Raw genomic sequence first — 17668 nt, forward strand, 5'->3', positions numbered from 1 at the left:
AGTAATAAATGTTATTTGCAGTTAACAATTTTCTTTTTTCTTTATTACAATATTTATGGCAAGACTAGGTATGTATAAACTTTTACGTATTCTTCATAGATGAAGACTGTTTTATTTTATCATAGATGCATCACGAATTTAAAACTTATTGGGCGTTTTTATGTTAATATATTTGCATGTTAAGATCCAATCCAACAACATACCATACAGGTTGACATGTAAATCTGTTATATATTGAGCACAATTTATAATGAAAACAATTAAAAATAACACATTTCTTCTACATTATATAACAGTATCAATTCAGAGCAATAACTTTCAAAGCTGTAGTTACATATCATAGTAATATTCATGAATATATCTTATTCTTACCTAACTATACTTATAGACAACATGATTTAAAAAATTATTTTAGGTTTAACATAATGTTTGTCGAAAGAAACTTGCTTAAATAAATACCTTTTTATACAAATCCTTCTATAAAGTACACACACGCTTTCAACAGTTGGTTTGTTTATTTCAAACAAGATTATGCTTAAATGGGACGTTCTAGCCTAGGAGTCCCGGAAATACCTGCTTGAATAATTGAATGAATTCAGGTTAAATATCTCACTCTCGCTTATTTGCTAGAGAATCGGTATTAAAAGCTTTCATAAATTCTATTATGTAATTTAAATGCTTAATTTCATTAAATAATATGCATATTAATGTGATGGCCAGTGGCCAGATAAAGTTTTTATCACAAATTGTTGAGTTATTTTTTAATGAGGTTTTTTAATGAGCAGGGGCAGAACCAGATTTAGATCTATGAATGTGTTAAGGATATTCATATTTCATTGTTTTTCATAGTATACTTATCATAAAAATAAAAATTTATTTTTACTAGCTGCGCCACGCGGTATCACCCGCGTAAGTCTGTATCCTGTAGGAATATCGGGATAAAAAGTAGCCTTTATGTTATTCCAGTTGTCCAGCCATTTTTGTACCAAATTTCATTGCAATCGGTTGTGTAGTTTTTGCGTGAAAGAGCAACAAACACACATACATCCTTACAAACTTTCGCATTTATAATATTAGTAGGATAGTAGGAATGCCACCAAAAAGGCTACATATATGAAGCAAACACCGCTGCCGTGTCTATGTATCTATTCGCGATGTCTCATCGATTCCGTTTTCAGCATACGCTTCCAATGCTTTAGTATATTATAAGTTTTAGACGACGCAGAAGGTACAGCGGATGGAAAGCTAATTTATTATAAAGTAAATATGAAGATCTTATAAATCAGTTCTATCTTTGTTCATACATGACTCCTACCCAATTTTCACACAATGACATAGAATCGTTGCAAATATAACTCATATATAGAACAAAGCATGTCCTCAAACATTACTGATAGCAGAGTTAATAGAACTGTCAGTAAGCAAGAGTTGCGGAAGTGGTACATTGTTAAGTATTACTCAGATGACTGTTTTGTCTTTATGTGGGTAAAATTTAATATAAATGGAATGTCCGTGTTGTCTTTATGCAAGAAGTTTTATGATAGCTTTAAATTTTAGACAGATCACTACGTAGTATAAAGCAAAGTAGCTTCCCGAGTCTGCATGTATGCATCTTTAAAAGTACGCAACGGATTTTGATGAGTTTTTTAATAGATAGAATGATTCAAGTGGAAGGCTTCTATGTATAACAACATCTATTAAACCACTCTGAATTTAATGCGTGCGAAGCCGCGGGCAAAATCTAGTTTTTGTATAAAATACAATTTAAAATTACCATCGCAGTCTATGTAGTAAATTATACCGTTTTTATGTATGTTTTAGCCATAGATTGAACCTAAAATCTATGTGAGATTTGCATTAAATTAATAAGTGAAGGGTTAGAAGATTTACGTAGCAATATTTATGTTTCCTTGTTTTCTTTTCGTTGCGTACCCATGTCCACTAAAAAGCTGTAATTCTGTAATTATTTCATAATCATGATGACATTTTTTACAATCATCAGAGTTTTGAAGTTTTAATTTTGACGTATGTTATAAGCCACCCAAAAATTAATGTGATGCAGAGGAAGACAGAATTTCTCACAACATTGCGTCCATATTTACTTGTACGAGCTGGCTTTATTATCTTTCCCTCTGGGAGGGTAAGAGGTTTCCGGTTCTACGCTTTTGTTTATACTCTCAATTACATTGTGGTAAATTTAATTTTTTGAGTATTCATGAATCTAAATGCTTTGTAAAATGTTAAGTATTACGCCAAAAGATGGCTGAACATTCACAGTTAAGTTGTTAATGAATATTAATAATTACAAAATGATCCTTGTAATTTGGTTTTATCTCAATTGTATATATAACTTTCATTTAGATTAATTTCGATTCGAAACAGTAGTTACTGAGAATAGCGAGTTCAAACAAACACCTGAATGTTATTTGCTTATTCTCCATACAAACACATCCTACTATAATTATAAATGCGCATCTAAGTCAATCTGTCTGTCTCTTCTCTTCACACCAAAACCACCTTACTGATTTGAATGAAAATTGGTACATAGATAGCTTGAGATTCGAAAGAGAACATAAGGCTGGTTTTTATCCCGGACACCAAACGGGGCTATTTAGAAAAGACCTTGAGACTGGCAATCCTGCTTTTAGGGAGCCGGATACGCGTTTCGTTTTCCACATACTTAGCAGTCCAATCCTTCTTTCCAATCAATTTTTCCCTGATCCCTCACCCCTTTTAAGCCGTCAGTGTATCCGCAGAGGCACTACCTCCGCGAATATTCATGGGCGGTGGTGATCGCTTACCATCAGGCGAACCACGAGCACAGTAAAATAAAAAAATATTTTAGTTAACCACGTGGCGAATCGGCGGGCGAAATATTAGTACAAATATAAATGTAAAAGGGTGTTGTTGATGATATGATGTTTGCGCCGTGATTTGGATATATTTAGGAACCTAATGAATATATGCTACTTTTTAATGCGGTGAAACATTTAATTCCCTTGAGAATTTCGTTTTACATGTGAGCGAACCGGCGGGCTTGTATTAGTATGGATTTGATATTGTCTTGTCTTGCGACACTCAGGCCATCCAAGGGTATACTTAGGCCTTCCCCAGGGACTCCATAAACAACCGGATCTCTCGAACGAAAAGAAATTCACATACAAATGTATATTCACATACCCTTACAACATAACTCCTTTTCTATGTTTTTTTTTAATTGAAACTATATACATAAATACTAGCTGCGCCCCGCGGTTTCACCCGCGTAAGTCCGTATCCCGTAGGAATATCGGGATAAAAAGTTGCCTTTGTGTTATTCCAGTTGTCCAGCTGTCTACGTACCAAATTTCATTGCAATCGGTTCAGTAGTTTTTGCGTGAAAGAGCAACAAACACACACATCCTTACAAACTTCTGAATTTATGATATTAGTAGGATTGGATTAGAATACGAAAAAGTCGAAAGTTTTATAAAACCTTCAGCGTATGAACATCATTAGTAATTGGATATAGTGAAGTTACATTCAGACAATAATATATTAAAGCGCTGCTATTAAAGAGCTTTTCCCCGCGACTTCGCATGCCTTAAGTACGTAGTAGTTTAATGGATGTTACTATGCATAAAAACTTTCACTTGAATCATTCTATCTATTAAAAAGAGCCCCACCAAAATCTGGTGCATAATTTTAAAGGTCTAAGCATACAGACATACATGCGACGGAAAGCGACCTTGTTTTATACTTAGTAGTGATAATGTGCGGAAGACATCAAACCTGCAACCCAAGTCCCACAATCGTATGGCAACAGCCTTACTTGTAATCAAAGAGGTAGTAAATTAATAGAATTTTAAAAGCTTTTTAATGATTGAGAAATACCCAACTCTTTCCAGGGAATTGCTGTTATTATAAAATTTCACAATTAAACTTAAGTAATTAATAATTTCATAAATTGTTCAAAGTAAACCGACGACATTCGGTAAAAAATAGTGCACTCAACTATAATGAATGACGTAATAGCAATATGAGCGATATTCGCGTGATCCATATTTAAAACTGAAACAAAACCCGTTCTCCCCTTCTATACTACCCGTTTCAGAAAATCAACATATCGTGGAAACAAAGCATGTCATACGTTCCATTCATTAGTCATCCCTGAAACTATATCTGTCCCTGTCACACGTGCGTCACTGAAATGTGTGGGGAAAAAGACACAGCTATATGTTATATGGGCGGGAAAATGTTAATGGAGAAATATCGTTATTGTCAAAGATGAAATATTAAAGCGAAATGACACGTTATTTATTTTTAGAAATAGCTGTATCGTGCAAATAAATAGTCCCGTTGTGCGAAATACGACAGATTTATTAAACAGATACATAATCTCATCTGATCTATCTTGTTGGACCCCGACGGTCTGTGTGTGACATCTGGGTATCACACCCGTACTTTGAATGAAGAATGTAGGAATACTTGAAATACTAACTTAAAACAAAAAAGCTCATTAGACGAATGTTAGTCAATGTTGTTAGCTAGCTGGCTTATCTCCTATGAGATTCAGCTCAGAGTAGAAAGGAGAGAGACATGGATAACTATGATTACTAGAACCAATCTATAATTCCTACAATTGAATAATAATCCAACTCTTTCTTTTATAGAACTCACAAATTAACATTCATTTTATAAATTCGATTCCGTATCAAAATGTAGATATAAAGTGTACAATTTCCTAAAATTACAACACACTGACTGAGAGCTTATCTGTTCTAGTTTAGATACTCGACCAAGTATAAAGAGGCAATGCAAACTGTGAAATATCGCGTTGTACATAAGCAAACTATTGGAAAATCTAGCCAATTTTTAAACCGGTACGAAACTCACATTGAAAACTTTTTTATTCAACTGCTACTTGTCATCATTAATGAATAAAGAAAAATACCTTACTCCATGTTACAAAATCTATCGAGATTTCAATTAAATAAGAGACGTAACGTCAAATTTTATTTAATATTAGCTGTTCGCCCCGGCTTCGCCCGTGATATGCATATATATTATATAGCATATGTAACTAAGTTGCAGCTTTCTAAAAGAGAAGGAATTTTTGAAATCGGTCCAGTTGATTTTGAAAACGTTACAAACATACAAAAAAATATAATGTCAGTGTAGATTTCCAGTCAAAATGTCACATAAACTCGTATTTATATTAGTCCAATGATTGTCGCATCTGTTTTATCTATTCTCATAATCCTTGACAGCGACATCTGTAGTTGCCAGTGATATTGTGGTAATATTATGAAACAACACTCTTGCTTTATGTTTCACAGTTGCTTTATGGTGAATACTCAGCTTCTAAGTTACGTTTTTGTGTTCTATATAAACTGTCGTAACCGCTGGTCCCAGAAGCGTGAAATTTTGCAATTAACATAAGGTAAGTGAATATATGTGTAAATAACATAAGTGAATTAAATATTTTTACTATAACAGTACAATTAAATAAGAATTTAAATTCATAGAGAGCATTAAAACCTTATACTTTTCATACCCCCGAAAAAAAGGAAGAGCATTGTTCTTCGGACTTTGACCTAGTCTCTGTTCAGTAAATATTTAGTAAGTACATATAGATTGAGGTAGGGAGTCGAGCACGTTTCGGCACGAATTGGGCCGGGGAAGGTATCACCACTACCACAAAAGCCAGTGTGAAATAGTAGCATGCCACTGTATTCCACTGGAACCCCTATCCTTTTCCTCATCCTTCCTCGTCCTTTCTTTTATTCCCATAGTCAATCCCTTGCTTTCATTTTACCCCTAGACTATGGACAGCGCATTCGTAGCAGCCCTACCTCTGCAAATGTTTATGGGTGGTGGTGATCGCTCACTAACCGGTGGTCTGAGTATTTATAAAAAAAAAATGCTAATATCTAATAATTGTTTAAATGTATATTTAGATGGCAGTATTAACAATCTATAAGTATTAACAATGACAATGTCTTTGACAGCCAAAGCTTTAAATTCCTTCGTAAATATTTATCACAGAAATCTTAATAATATATTTTCAAAATAAATGCATTCATATACCCAAGTTTATTTAAATGTTCAAACTTTTCACATTTCACATTCAACGATAGCGGCTATTCATGCAAAACGGGAAATTTCCGTAATAGTAATGCAAAGCATTTCTAAAGAAAGCGATTACTCAACAACTGAATTTTCCATCGAATGTTTTTCGCATGTAAATTATATTGTGAAAATGGCGTCGCATCACCATGACGTTAAAGCGCGACATACCCACTCCCCGTCCCACAATTACCCGCGTAACAGGTAAAGGTGAAGTCAACTCGCTCATGGCAGATCGCTGTACAGACTTCAGTAAGCTCTCGGTGCCCGCGGCGAACACACGTATCCGAAACGCCGCGATTTGAATGTTTTTAAAAAAAGAACTGTGAACCAGCCGGCGAATACAACGGTAAGTCGCAACTGATTACGATTTCGAATTTCGAATTCGATTTTTGAATTTCCGCGCTTATTAACATCGTGCTAAGGGGAAACTGTTGCGCGTTTGTAATCAACAAGTTTAAAGCTTTTTGAAAGCCAGCGTAATGTAACAAAGGAATGCTGACATTGGCTATTAAATATTTATTACGTTTTCCTTCGCGTTTTACGGATATATCAATTTTTCTTCTTAAATGTTAATTGGAAATTATCTCCATGGATGCGACAACGTAAACGTTTATTTTCTCTTTGAATTAAATTGAAATCTCGAGCTCTATTGTAAAGGCTCTATAAATAATTAAACTGTTAATTTATTTTAACTTACTTGAGAAAAGGGAGAAAAACGCAATATAACTGTATTTTTAGACTCAGAACTTCGTGCTACGAGATCATATATTAATTACTTTTCTAATTCCAAAGTATCGTACTACCCTTAATAAACGTATTTAATTAAGTTTTCATATGATGTTATATTTCCAATAACTAGCCCAATACAACGAAGATAACATTGAATATTCCTTTGTCATCCTAAATATTATAATAATTAATGAATTGTTCTAAACGCCATGTAATGATTATTATTAAATGTAACGTTAAATTAACAATGACATTTGAATAATGATTGTGAAATGAATGATGGCGGCCGTATTCTACGCCATTTCAACCTAGTTATGGACTAGGCGCTCGCTTCGTTTCACTCAGGCTAAAAGAAGTAAAACTTTTAATAGATAGCCTATTCTCTAATCTAATATTATACAGTTCTCTTATCTAAGCCAAATTATTACCAGTTACATTACAATACTACTCTTAAAGGGGTTTAAAAGTTGTAGCCACTTCTGTATTGATAAAAAAAAAACAAAATAAACCAAGGAAAAAATCCTCTAAGTCTATAATGTTAATGTAATCAATTAAAATTTTAAATTTTATCATGTCAATCGCGTATCAAAGTATTTATTAGTTTTTAACACAAAAAAACCTTATCATATTTTGTCTCCACGGACATGACGCCGTAAGTTTGTAAAAACCGGTAGATTTTAATCTGGCGGCAAAGGTCTTTTCGTCTAAGAAAATAATACTTTTTAGCTTGATAAACAAATTAGAATGATTTTGTACAATTTAATCCTTCACTGGGTAGATTAATGACTCAAAAGTTGAGGTACTTACATGACCATGTTATAAATGAACATGAAAAAGCTCTTTTTTGTGCAGTTATATAAAAATTCGGTTTACTAAGTACCTATTCAAATCCAAATACCCATTCAATTTGAAGCTCGCTTCTTCCCTTTTTATTTTAAGGGATGTTATTTTTGTAAGAGGTTGTTACGTTCGGGTTTTTTGACATCGAAATTTGCGGTTTATTCTGAACTAGATCTTGTCTGCGCCTTCGTATGCGTTATATACAGTGTAGTTTAATAGATGTTATCATAGATATAAACCTTTCTTATAAATCACTCTATCTATTAAAAAAAGTCCCATCAAAATATCTTGAGTAGTTTTAAAGATTTAAGCATATATACTACCATGAGAGAGACAGAGAAAACGACTTTGTTTTATACTATGTAGTGATATTTGATGTGTCCAGACTTTCACGTCGCCTATATTCTCCTACTTACAAAAAGATGTTGTAGACTATGGGCTTTAACAAGTTTGACTTTAAAATAAAATATAGCGGTGTTAAGACTAATAAATTTTCATGAAGCGCGTTCGAAAATTTTTAAGGATCCCTTGGGATTGGGGAAACTTAGCATCTGCTTTATCATGGCAGCGGTCCAAAGAACAACTTTATTAATTTATACACGAAACGGACTTTGTAATCCAACTTTATTGCCGCGAGTTTATAAGCACGTTTTTTTCATTAATTCCGTGGCTAATTTAAAAAAAAAAACGTGATTCGAATTAATGGACGCGAAAATATATTAGACGTAGTTAAAATTTATACCTCAATTAATTAAAGAATAAGTAATTTTAATATTTTATATTGAGTATGAAAATAGAACATTCGGAAATTTAAGTAAATGCATTCTTTTACCTTTAAATATGTTTTAATTAGATTTTATTAGCTTCCTCTGCAGTTTTCTATGTAACCCGATACCTTTAGACTTGATTTTAACCCACTTTAAACAGATTTTTTATAAACTTTGAACACTTATCAAGATCGTTGATAATATAATAGGTTTATGAGTTATTATCCTGATAACGATCGCCAGGATAAAAAAATCCTTTTATTTTGTAAAAGAGTAAGTGGGACAATTTAGTTGAATCGTGTTTCTAGATTTTTTTATGTCATAGTCGGCAATGGAGCTAGTGGGTCGCCTGATGGTAAGCGCTACCACCGCCCATGAACATTTGGAGAGGCATAAGGTCCATTGCAGACCTTACACCTCTACAAATGGATTGCCGACTTTAAATTGGGAAGGGATTAAGGAAGGATTGATGAGAGGAATAAAGGAAAGGACTAGGAAGGGTAAGGAAAAGGATATGGGCCTCCGGCTCCCCACTCACTGTACGAAACACAATAGCATGCTATAATTTTACACCGGTTTTCTGTGGGGGTGTAGTATTTCCCCGGTGCGAGCTGGCCCAATTCGCGCCGAAGCGTGCCCGACTTCCACACATATACAAACATAGTTTTAAAAACTAGGTCCATCATTACGTTGTTGTATGAAGAGTTCAATGTTTCTTATTATATCTCTTAATTGACTTTAACTTTTAAAACTCGTACCGGGTTTGATTCTCGTTGAAGATAAACCTTAGTCCAATAGATTACAGAGAGTTGACTACATACTTGGCCATTCAGAAAATTGATCATAGACTTCCTTTCACCCTTCCCGTTCCATTGATACACAGCCTACTCATGTTCATTATTCATTATTAAATACGTATAAGAACCAATGAATACGTGATGAATTTCCTGTGATCTTTGAGGCAAATTTTTAAATGAATAAACATATATAACTATATACATATATTATGAAATAACTCTAATAATCTAAGAACAAATAATTTATCTTATGACTACTATTTGCATACAAAATTATGAAACTTTTTCAATTTACTAATATCCCATGAATAATAAGCAACTATATAAACTCGTCGTATATAAATAAAACTGATCGTATTCGTCTATCATAAACTTCGATTAAAAACTCATAAAAGAAACATACTCAAATACTATTCAAGCAGCCTATTTCAAGAACACCATAGAAAAGTCTAGAAGCCAATGTCAAGGGTAGCTAATGGTATCTTTTGAAATGGTATAGAACAGTCTTTTAACGTTTTGAGAAGTACTCAAGGCACTATTTTGAGGAGTACTTAACTGAATATGAAGGGAAAATATACAGTATACAAACTACTGGACCGATTTCAAAAATGTTTTTGTATATTTGTAACGAACACAATAATTAATCGAATTGTTAACCTCCTCCTTTTTTGGAGTTGGTTGAAAAATCTCACACAAACAGTGTATCAAATTTATCGTAATTTTTTGATCAGCATAGATTCTATGCGTGTTCCCCACACGTATAAAGTTCGAAAAGTTATTCTGTCTGTTTTAATTCATTGTTATTTTATATCTGTCACGCCAGTTATTTTTTCCTGCTAATTATTGTCTTTTATTTTCTCGTTTTATCAAAAATTCTGTTGTCCGTAAAACAATATAGTGTACATTTAATATTAATATCGTACTATTAATAAATTCCGAACTTAGCTACCTCACCTTGCTGAAATTTACTAGTTAAAGAAGATTCTTAATTAAGAAAAGACAATTTTTATTAGACCCTTGTCTTTTCTTTTTTCGTTTTGAACTAACGACTCGGGTGATAAAAATTCAACGTCAAAATAACCAATAAAAGTTGTTCTCTCTTCTCTGCTGTTTTCGGCGTCGATACGGATCAATGCGTAATCGGTAACTTTATTTAAGAAATTTGTGAATGTTCCTAAGAAAAATAAGTATTTATATATTTTATATGATGACTGGCCGGTATGTATTGTATAAAATACGATTGAAGATGAAATAATAAACAGATCTGTAAGTTAGATATATTAAAACAATAGAAAACAAGATAATTTAAATAATAAATAAATAATTTTGTTAGCAGGATGGACTTGGGCCAAATAGGCGACATGTATGAATTGTATAATTTGAGAAATATAAAAATAATTGATCTTTATGAACACAATAGAAGCCAAGGAGAAAAAGATGCTGTCAATTCAACTGACAACATATTGATATATCACAGGGTCGGGGTTATGCAAAACACACAGCGCATGAATTGTGTCCTATATATTTAACATTTGCACATGAATAGTGAAGCGTTTTTCACCGACAAAGCGTTTAAAATTGCCTATATTCAAAGTGTGACGAGCACAAAAACTTCATATATGAATAAACTTCCACATCGAGAAAACTCATTCGCACATCCATCTGAACTTTAACCTTTATAAATAAACCAACCGTGTGTTATCTCACAAAATACAGGTCCATTAGTTACTCCTTTGGTGACCTGAATACATTATACCAGGTCTGGTGCACACCAAAAGGCCGATTGAGGTTTTCGCAAATTATTTTTAAAGAATTTGCCGAAAGGTCGGGCTAATTGAATGTCATTAATCAGTCTTATAAAGGGGGCGTGACTTGAATTATTGGAGATCATTTGTATCGTAGAATACAGACTGGAGAATTAAGCTATTTAGTTTCTAAAGGATAGCAATGGAGCGTATCTTATAAATCAAGGTATAACCTTATTTAGTTATGAAATAAATCGAACGACATTATAAAGTAAATAAATTACGTAAGGTAGGTAAAAATATACCAAAATCCCATTATACAAGCGCTTATTAATGTAAAAGTGAAAAATCTACATAATTTGGTTTCGAAAATAAAGTTTTTAATAAACATTGATCCATTTGTTTCTTCTGATGAAGAGATTTTAAAAAACCAAAATGGCGGACTGAGGAAATGTCAGTTTGACATAACTGATAATGAATTAGAACTAAAACATCGGTACAAGGCCATTCCTAAAAAAACTAACTAAAAAGATCGGTAACTATTGGTTTTCCCATTTCAACCTAATCTTTATTCATCTAATTAAGTCTTCAAAGACTTATTGCCTATTCAGTCACCTAGTAGTGATATTCCAGGCAACAAACGCAAAAGGTAACAAGCATAATAGAAATTATATACAATGACCGACTCACGAGAGGTCACACCTTTATATTCATAAAATACATATCCATCGTGCGGCGTTCACTTGCAAAACTATTGATTTTAATAGCCTTTGTTTCGCACTGGCCGTCGCTTCTGTGTATCGAGCTGATACTGTTGCTTTTATCGACTTTCAAAAGGGAGGTCTTCAATTTCATTCACTATTTTTCCTTAATATACGTATGTATATTGAGTTAAATAGTGTGTATATATTATAATAAGTTCCAACTTTAAGCGAGCGTTCATGAAAATAATGCAGGCGCCTAAACAAATCGATTTCTTTTTTTCTATTTTCTAAGATATAAAAGAAACGGGTTCTATTCTCTATCGTATTATTTAAAAAGCAAGGTTTGTCAAACCAGTTTAGTGCTAAATAGAATATAAACCGGAGCTATATATTGCTACGTATACGTACAGGCCTTTAATATAATAAATCATATATATTTGCTGTCCAATGACAATTCACTTATAAAAACTCGATCTAAAATAATATCTATATAAATCCCCGAAGCAAGCTGGTGATGTCTTTCCATATATTAAATAGAACAATTCAAATTATACAAATTAAAATGATTTTGAGCCTTATTCCAAAATCCATTAGAACTTCTTACATAAACGAATCTTGATACTAGCAATAACAACCCGAACAGATCCTAAAAACTGTTAACGGCTAAGACAAAACGGCTTGAAGAAACTCACGAAGAAAATCCATTATCAAAGCTAAAACAGTTCCCTATTGAGTAACTTTTTCCATACATTAATATTTATTGCCTGGGTTTAACGCATGACAGCTTGACAATCGAAACTTAATCGTCCCACTCAACACATTTAAAGGTATAATGGGAAAATGATCTCAATTCAGATTCTGATTGTGTTTATTATTAAACTTTTTCTTTATATGAGGCTACTCTCCCATATTATAATATGAAAAACCATGTGCTCTACGTAGGTTTGAAATAAAAAGGTATAAATATCTTATATAATAATAATGTCTAACACATTCTATTCGAAATAATATTTTTCTACAAATATAAAAAAGTACATTTTCATTACAGTTAATTGTCGTGAAGTGTGATAATTTAGTCTACACTTCACAGCATAGTCTATATATAACTGTACATTATAAAACCGACCTCAGCCCTCAACGTTGAAAAAGCTAAAAGCAAGCTTGCTGACAGCTAAAAGCAATTTTTAACCTCACACATGTGTGTTGTGTTTTATTAAATTATTAAAAATGACTTGTCATATTTACGTCAACACGGGTATAAGGAAATGTATCGTTATAAAAATGTGTACAAATTACCTGTATTATGGAGCGAAAAGTAGAGGAAAAATCGCATTACATGTAACGGTAGAAGCGAAAGCTCTTTCTTTTGTACCATAATTTTTCCTCGGTTTATAGAACGCTTTCTTATCAGTATTTTGAGGATGTTTATAATGTACTTTTTAATGAGATCAGCGAGGGGTATTTTAATGTATACTTAATATAGATAAACATGGTTTTGTTTTAATAAGTGTGTTTATTCATAGGTCCCTTCTAAGACAACATTTGTATTATAATTTACAATCAACTATATTTAATTTAAATTTTCAGGTAAACTTATGAATGTCTATCTTAATATATAAAATTCTCGTGTCACAGTTTTCGTTGCCATACTCCTCCGAAACGGCTTGACCGATTTTGATGAAATTTTTTGTGCTTATCCGGTATCTATGAGAATCGGCCAACATCTAATTTCATCCCCCTAAATTATAAGAGTAAGGCAGAACAGCGTTTGCCGGGTCAGCTAGTTATCTAATAAATTTTAGTTGTAGTAGGCTTTTTTTTATGTCATAGCGGGCAGCTCAGCTGCTGGTTCGCCTGATGGTAAGCGATCACCACCGCCCATGAACATTAGCAAAGATGGGACCTCTGCGAATGCGCTGCCCGCTTTTATGGGGTAAGGGAAAAGGAAAGGATTAACGACTGGAAAGAAGGAATGGACTAGGACGGGTGAGGAAAAGGAAACGGGCCTCCGGCTCCCCCACTCACCGTACGAAACACAGCGGCATGCCACTATTTCACGTCGGTTTTCAGTGGGGGTGTGGTACTTCCCCGGTGCGAGCTGGCCCAATTCGTGCCGAAGCGTGCTCGACTCCCACAATAAAAAAAGATTAAAGAATAAAATTGAGAAATTTAATAAATCAGATACAACAAATCATTAACATGGCAACCGAAACCATATTAGTTTTTACGACAAAATTACCATGAGAAAATCAATTATGAACACCCAATACTGCATTCGATGCAATTTAACAAACTAACTGTAGTCTCTCACACAAAGACTACGTTATATAAAATAAAATTTTCTACATAATAAAGTAAAATGGAAGTTTCCAGAAATACTTCGTACGTTCCGTTAGAGCTATTATTTTAAGTTTTAACAGACTCGATAAACGAGGTCCGTCCACTTCAGGATGACGTCACGAGAGAACAGTTTTGCAAATTTTAGATTCGGTCCCGCGTTGCGTTTTTATGAAGGTTTGTCGGAAATTTTGTATTTGTAGCCAATTTTCCATATCAGTTCTGGGTTATTCGAATATGTCATTGAAAGTATCAATATAAAGGCTATATATAACAAAAGTATGTAAGTGCGACTGTGTTATGTACAGTTAGCGGGGGAGGTTTAGCGCATATCCCATTCGTTACCCTTTTTTTTACTGTTATCAATCCTTCTTGTATCCCTGTCAATTCAAAAGCTTTGTTTTTTATGTATTTACCTTTGCAAATTTGAAAACCTCGTGCAATTAAAAAAAATTATGAAGAAATAAAGACATTCACTGGTACTGCTCTCTCTTCATGTATTAATTGGAGAGAGAGAGAGAGAGCAGTGTAAATACAAATGGTTCAAGTTTAAAATAGCTAATAGATAATTGCTAAATGAAGCATTTATACTAACATTATCAAATTATAATACCATTCAAGTCGAAATATATCTTTTAAAGCGTTAAACTCTTATAAATACAATTTGTCAGTTCATTAGGTTCGCATAGACAGTAATTATCCCTCAAAGAAATCACTCGTAAAGTGATCTTTATCCCAACTATCTGTATTAGACAAGATTCTCTGATTGCTCAATTGTTCGTCCCTTATATCCGAGATATATCTTTTGTTCTACTGGATGGAGCAAATACTAACAATCATAAAGATTATATATCAACAATACAAAAATACAACATCAAAATAAAATTTGCCCGCTTTTAGCTATTCGATTTATATTTCTATAAAAAAACAATCCTTTTTTACAAAAAACTAAAGTGGGACCACAAAAGCACGCAAGGAACTAGTTAAATCAATCAGTCAGTTCAAATAAGAAAACAGTCATCAAAATCGATTCACCCAATAGAAAGTTCTAAGGTAACTAACACAAAATTACTAAACAGGGATATTTTCCCGACCAAAATGTAGATCTAGAATGTAGCTGAATCTATGGTCAATTCAGCAGTTACCAAGTAATTTGTCGAAAGTAAACTCAAACACTCTGTATTAACTTCCCTTGGGCATTTGAATTCGTTTATCTAATTGTTAGGCATTGAAATAAGATTTTTTGTCAATTTGCTCACGTCAAGAGCCGTTTTAAAAGCTTTTTCTTGTACGGAGTGAAAAAGGTGGATAATTTAAGCTTATTTCAGGTTGTGTTGAGTCTGGACCACTCAAATGGAGTTGTTAATTTTAAAGAAATTTGTTTGCTATAATTTACTGCATTTCTTGATTTTTCAATATCAAGTTAATTAAAACTAGTCCAAAAAGTATGATTACGGATGAACAAAGCTAGGTGCTTTAATAATTACGTAAAAACATGCTATGAAAATATATAGTTTTTTGACTACTGACTACTGATACTAATTGAGTCAGCTCGCAAGATAGACAAACAGATAGCCGGATAGCTAAGTCTAAGTAATGGGATTCCGTTTTTATCATATGGCTACGGACTAAAAACCGAGGTTCATAAGTCAGTGAAGTGGTAAGTTAAGGTTACAGAAACTGTATTTGTATAAAGTAGGCATTAATTGTACCATTTTCGTACTCAACCGCAAACCACGCCTGTATTCATTATATTATATAACAAAGTCGCTTTCTCTGTCCCTATATCCCTATGTATGCTTAGTATCTATAAAACTACTCAACGGATTTTGATGGGTTTTTTTAATTGATCTAGTGTTTCAGAGGAAGGTAAGGTTATATGTATAATAACATCTATTAAACTACTCCGAATAAACGCGTGCGAAACCGCGAGCAAAAGCTAGTAAGAAATAAGAAGCAGTGAGTTTTCAGAACTACTATTTGAAAATGTTCCACATAAAGATACGCTTGGAACAGCTGAACTGCATCACTTTAAAAGCTACTGATTTATATTGGTCACTTTGCTATCGATTTTATGTCGCCAACACTTCAAAGGTCAACAAGTTCGAATATAGCAATAGATTCCTTTGCGATTTTAGCGTGAGATTAATTAACAATGTGTTATATTCATTATACTACGAAGCCCGCACGCTACAAAAATATAATGTTTTAACCATGCATGCTAAATTTATGATAATGTCTTCAGTATAATACTTCATCCTTCCTAAAGCAGTTCGACGTGCCTTGTGTTAATTAAAATGAAGGTGTTATCTATAAAACATTAGCTGATAAGAATATTCCTACGCATGTTTGGTTGGAAATATAAACCGTGGTCTGTAGGAATAAACAGCGTTCATGTCTCAGACGGAGAAAATAGCCATAATTAAAGTATATTCATAATAACCTTTTGCCGATTTACGCTGTCCTATTTCTACACAAAATCCCAATTAAATACATCAAATTAAATATGACTGTATGTATTGAAACATGTTTCGAACGCAAATATTTAATTTTATTAACTGATAACTTCAATTTGGTCTAGAGCATTGTTAAAAATAATTCATTTTGTATGTACCTTGTTATTTAATAGCAAATACGTGTATTTTAGTTTAATTTTTTTTAATGTAACCATTAGTATCAAAGAACTACGAAAGTATGCATGCTAATAGCAATACATCGAAAGTAGTAAGTTTTCTTTATTCTATTTTAGTTTAGATAGCGATTGCTTCGATCAGTAATTTATTCAGAAGTATTCTACATTTGTGGAAACTACGTCAGAGCTAGAAATAGTTCGTATTGATCGGCCAACTGAAACTGACTGTTATATTATTTTTGTGCATTTATGGATGAGGTTTTGTATTGTCTTGTTTGGTTAGGAGTTAGGAGTTAGATTGATAAGAAATCTGTCTGGTACTCGAGGGGTCTCGAGGTTAAGGAGTTTTCAAATAAAATAGACATCGGAATAAAATACGAAAGCAGTGTGCATGTTTTTAACACGATGCAAAAAGAGGGTAGTTTATGGAATAAAGAATGAAGAAGTCCAAATAAAAATAACTGTTCAATGAAGCAATTTATAATAATTACATATACTAGTTAGTTAAGCATAATAAAATAATAATACGATAATCTCGTAGCAGTGGTGGCTCAGTGTAGCAGAGGTGGCTCAGTGGTGAGAGCCTCGGACTTCGAAATCGATAAGTCGGGGTTCGAGACCAGGCGAGTGTGCAGAAAATAAATAGATTTTCAATTTATCTGAACATGTGTATAACATCACCACTTCTTAAAATGGTGAAGGAAAACATCGTGAGGAAACCGGCATGTCCAAGATAATATATAATTTAAAATTTAAAAAGCAACATAGCAGTATATATCTGTATTGTACTAAGTTACATAGTTTTTATTCAGACTTAAAATATACATTCATTAATTAATCAAATCGAAGATTCTAACTTACAGGTAACAAAATAGTATAGCTACAGCATATAATATTATACTAGCTGTGACCCGCGGTTGAAACCGCGTAAGTGTTATTTCAGTTGTCCAGCTATCTACGAAGCAAAATAGTATTATTATTCACCAATAGATGTCAGGAAAAAAAA

At 33.1% G+C, this 17668-nt stretch overlaps 1 protein-coding gene across 1 annotated transcript in view; it reads left to right on the forward strand.

Annotated features, from left to right (window-relative positions):
* The first annotated feature begins 6338 nt into the window (after window positions 1–6338).
* Window positions 6339–17668, forward strand: part of LOC119828969 (IDLSRF-like peptide) — a 54047-nt gene continuing 42717 nt past the window's right edge. Inside the window, exon 1 of the mRNA XM_038351311.1 lies at window positions 6339–6457. The gene's annotated coding sequence lies outside the window, so the exon portion shown is untranslated. The remainder of the gene's footprint in view (window positions 6458–17668) is intronic.

Source organism: Zerene cesonia, chromosome 9, assembly GCF_012273895.1.
Source record: "Zerene cesonia ecotype Mississippi chromosome 9, Zerene_cesonia_1.1, whole genome shotgun sequence".
Taxonomy (NCBI): Eukaryota; Metazoa; Arthropoda; class Insecta; order Lepidoptera; family Pieridae; genus Zerene; species Zerene cesonia.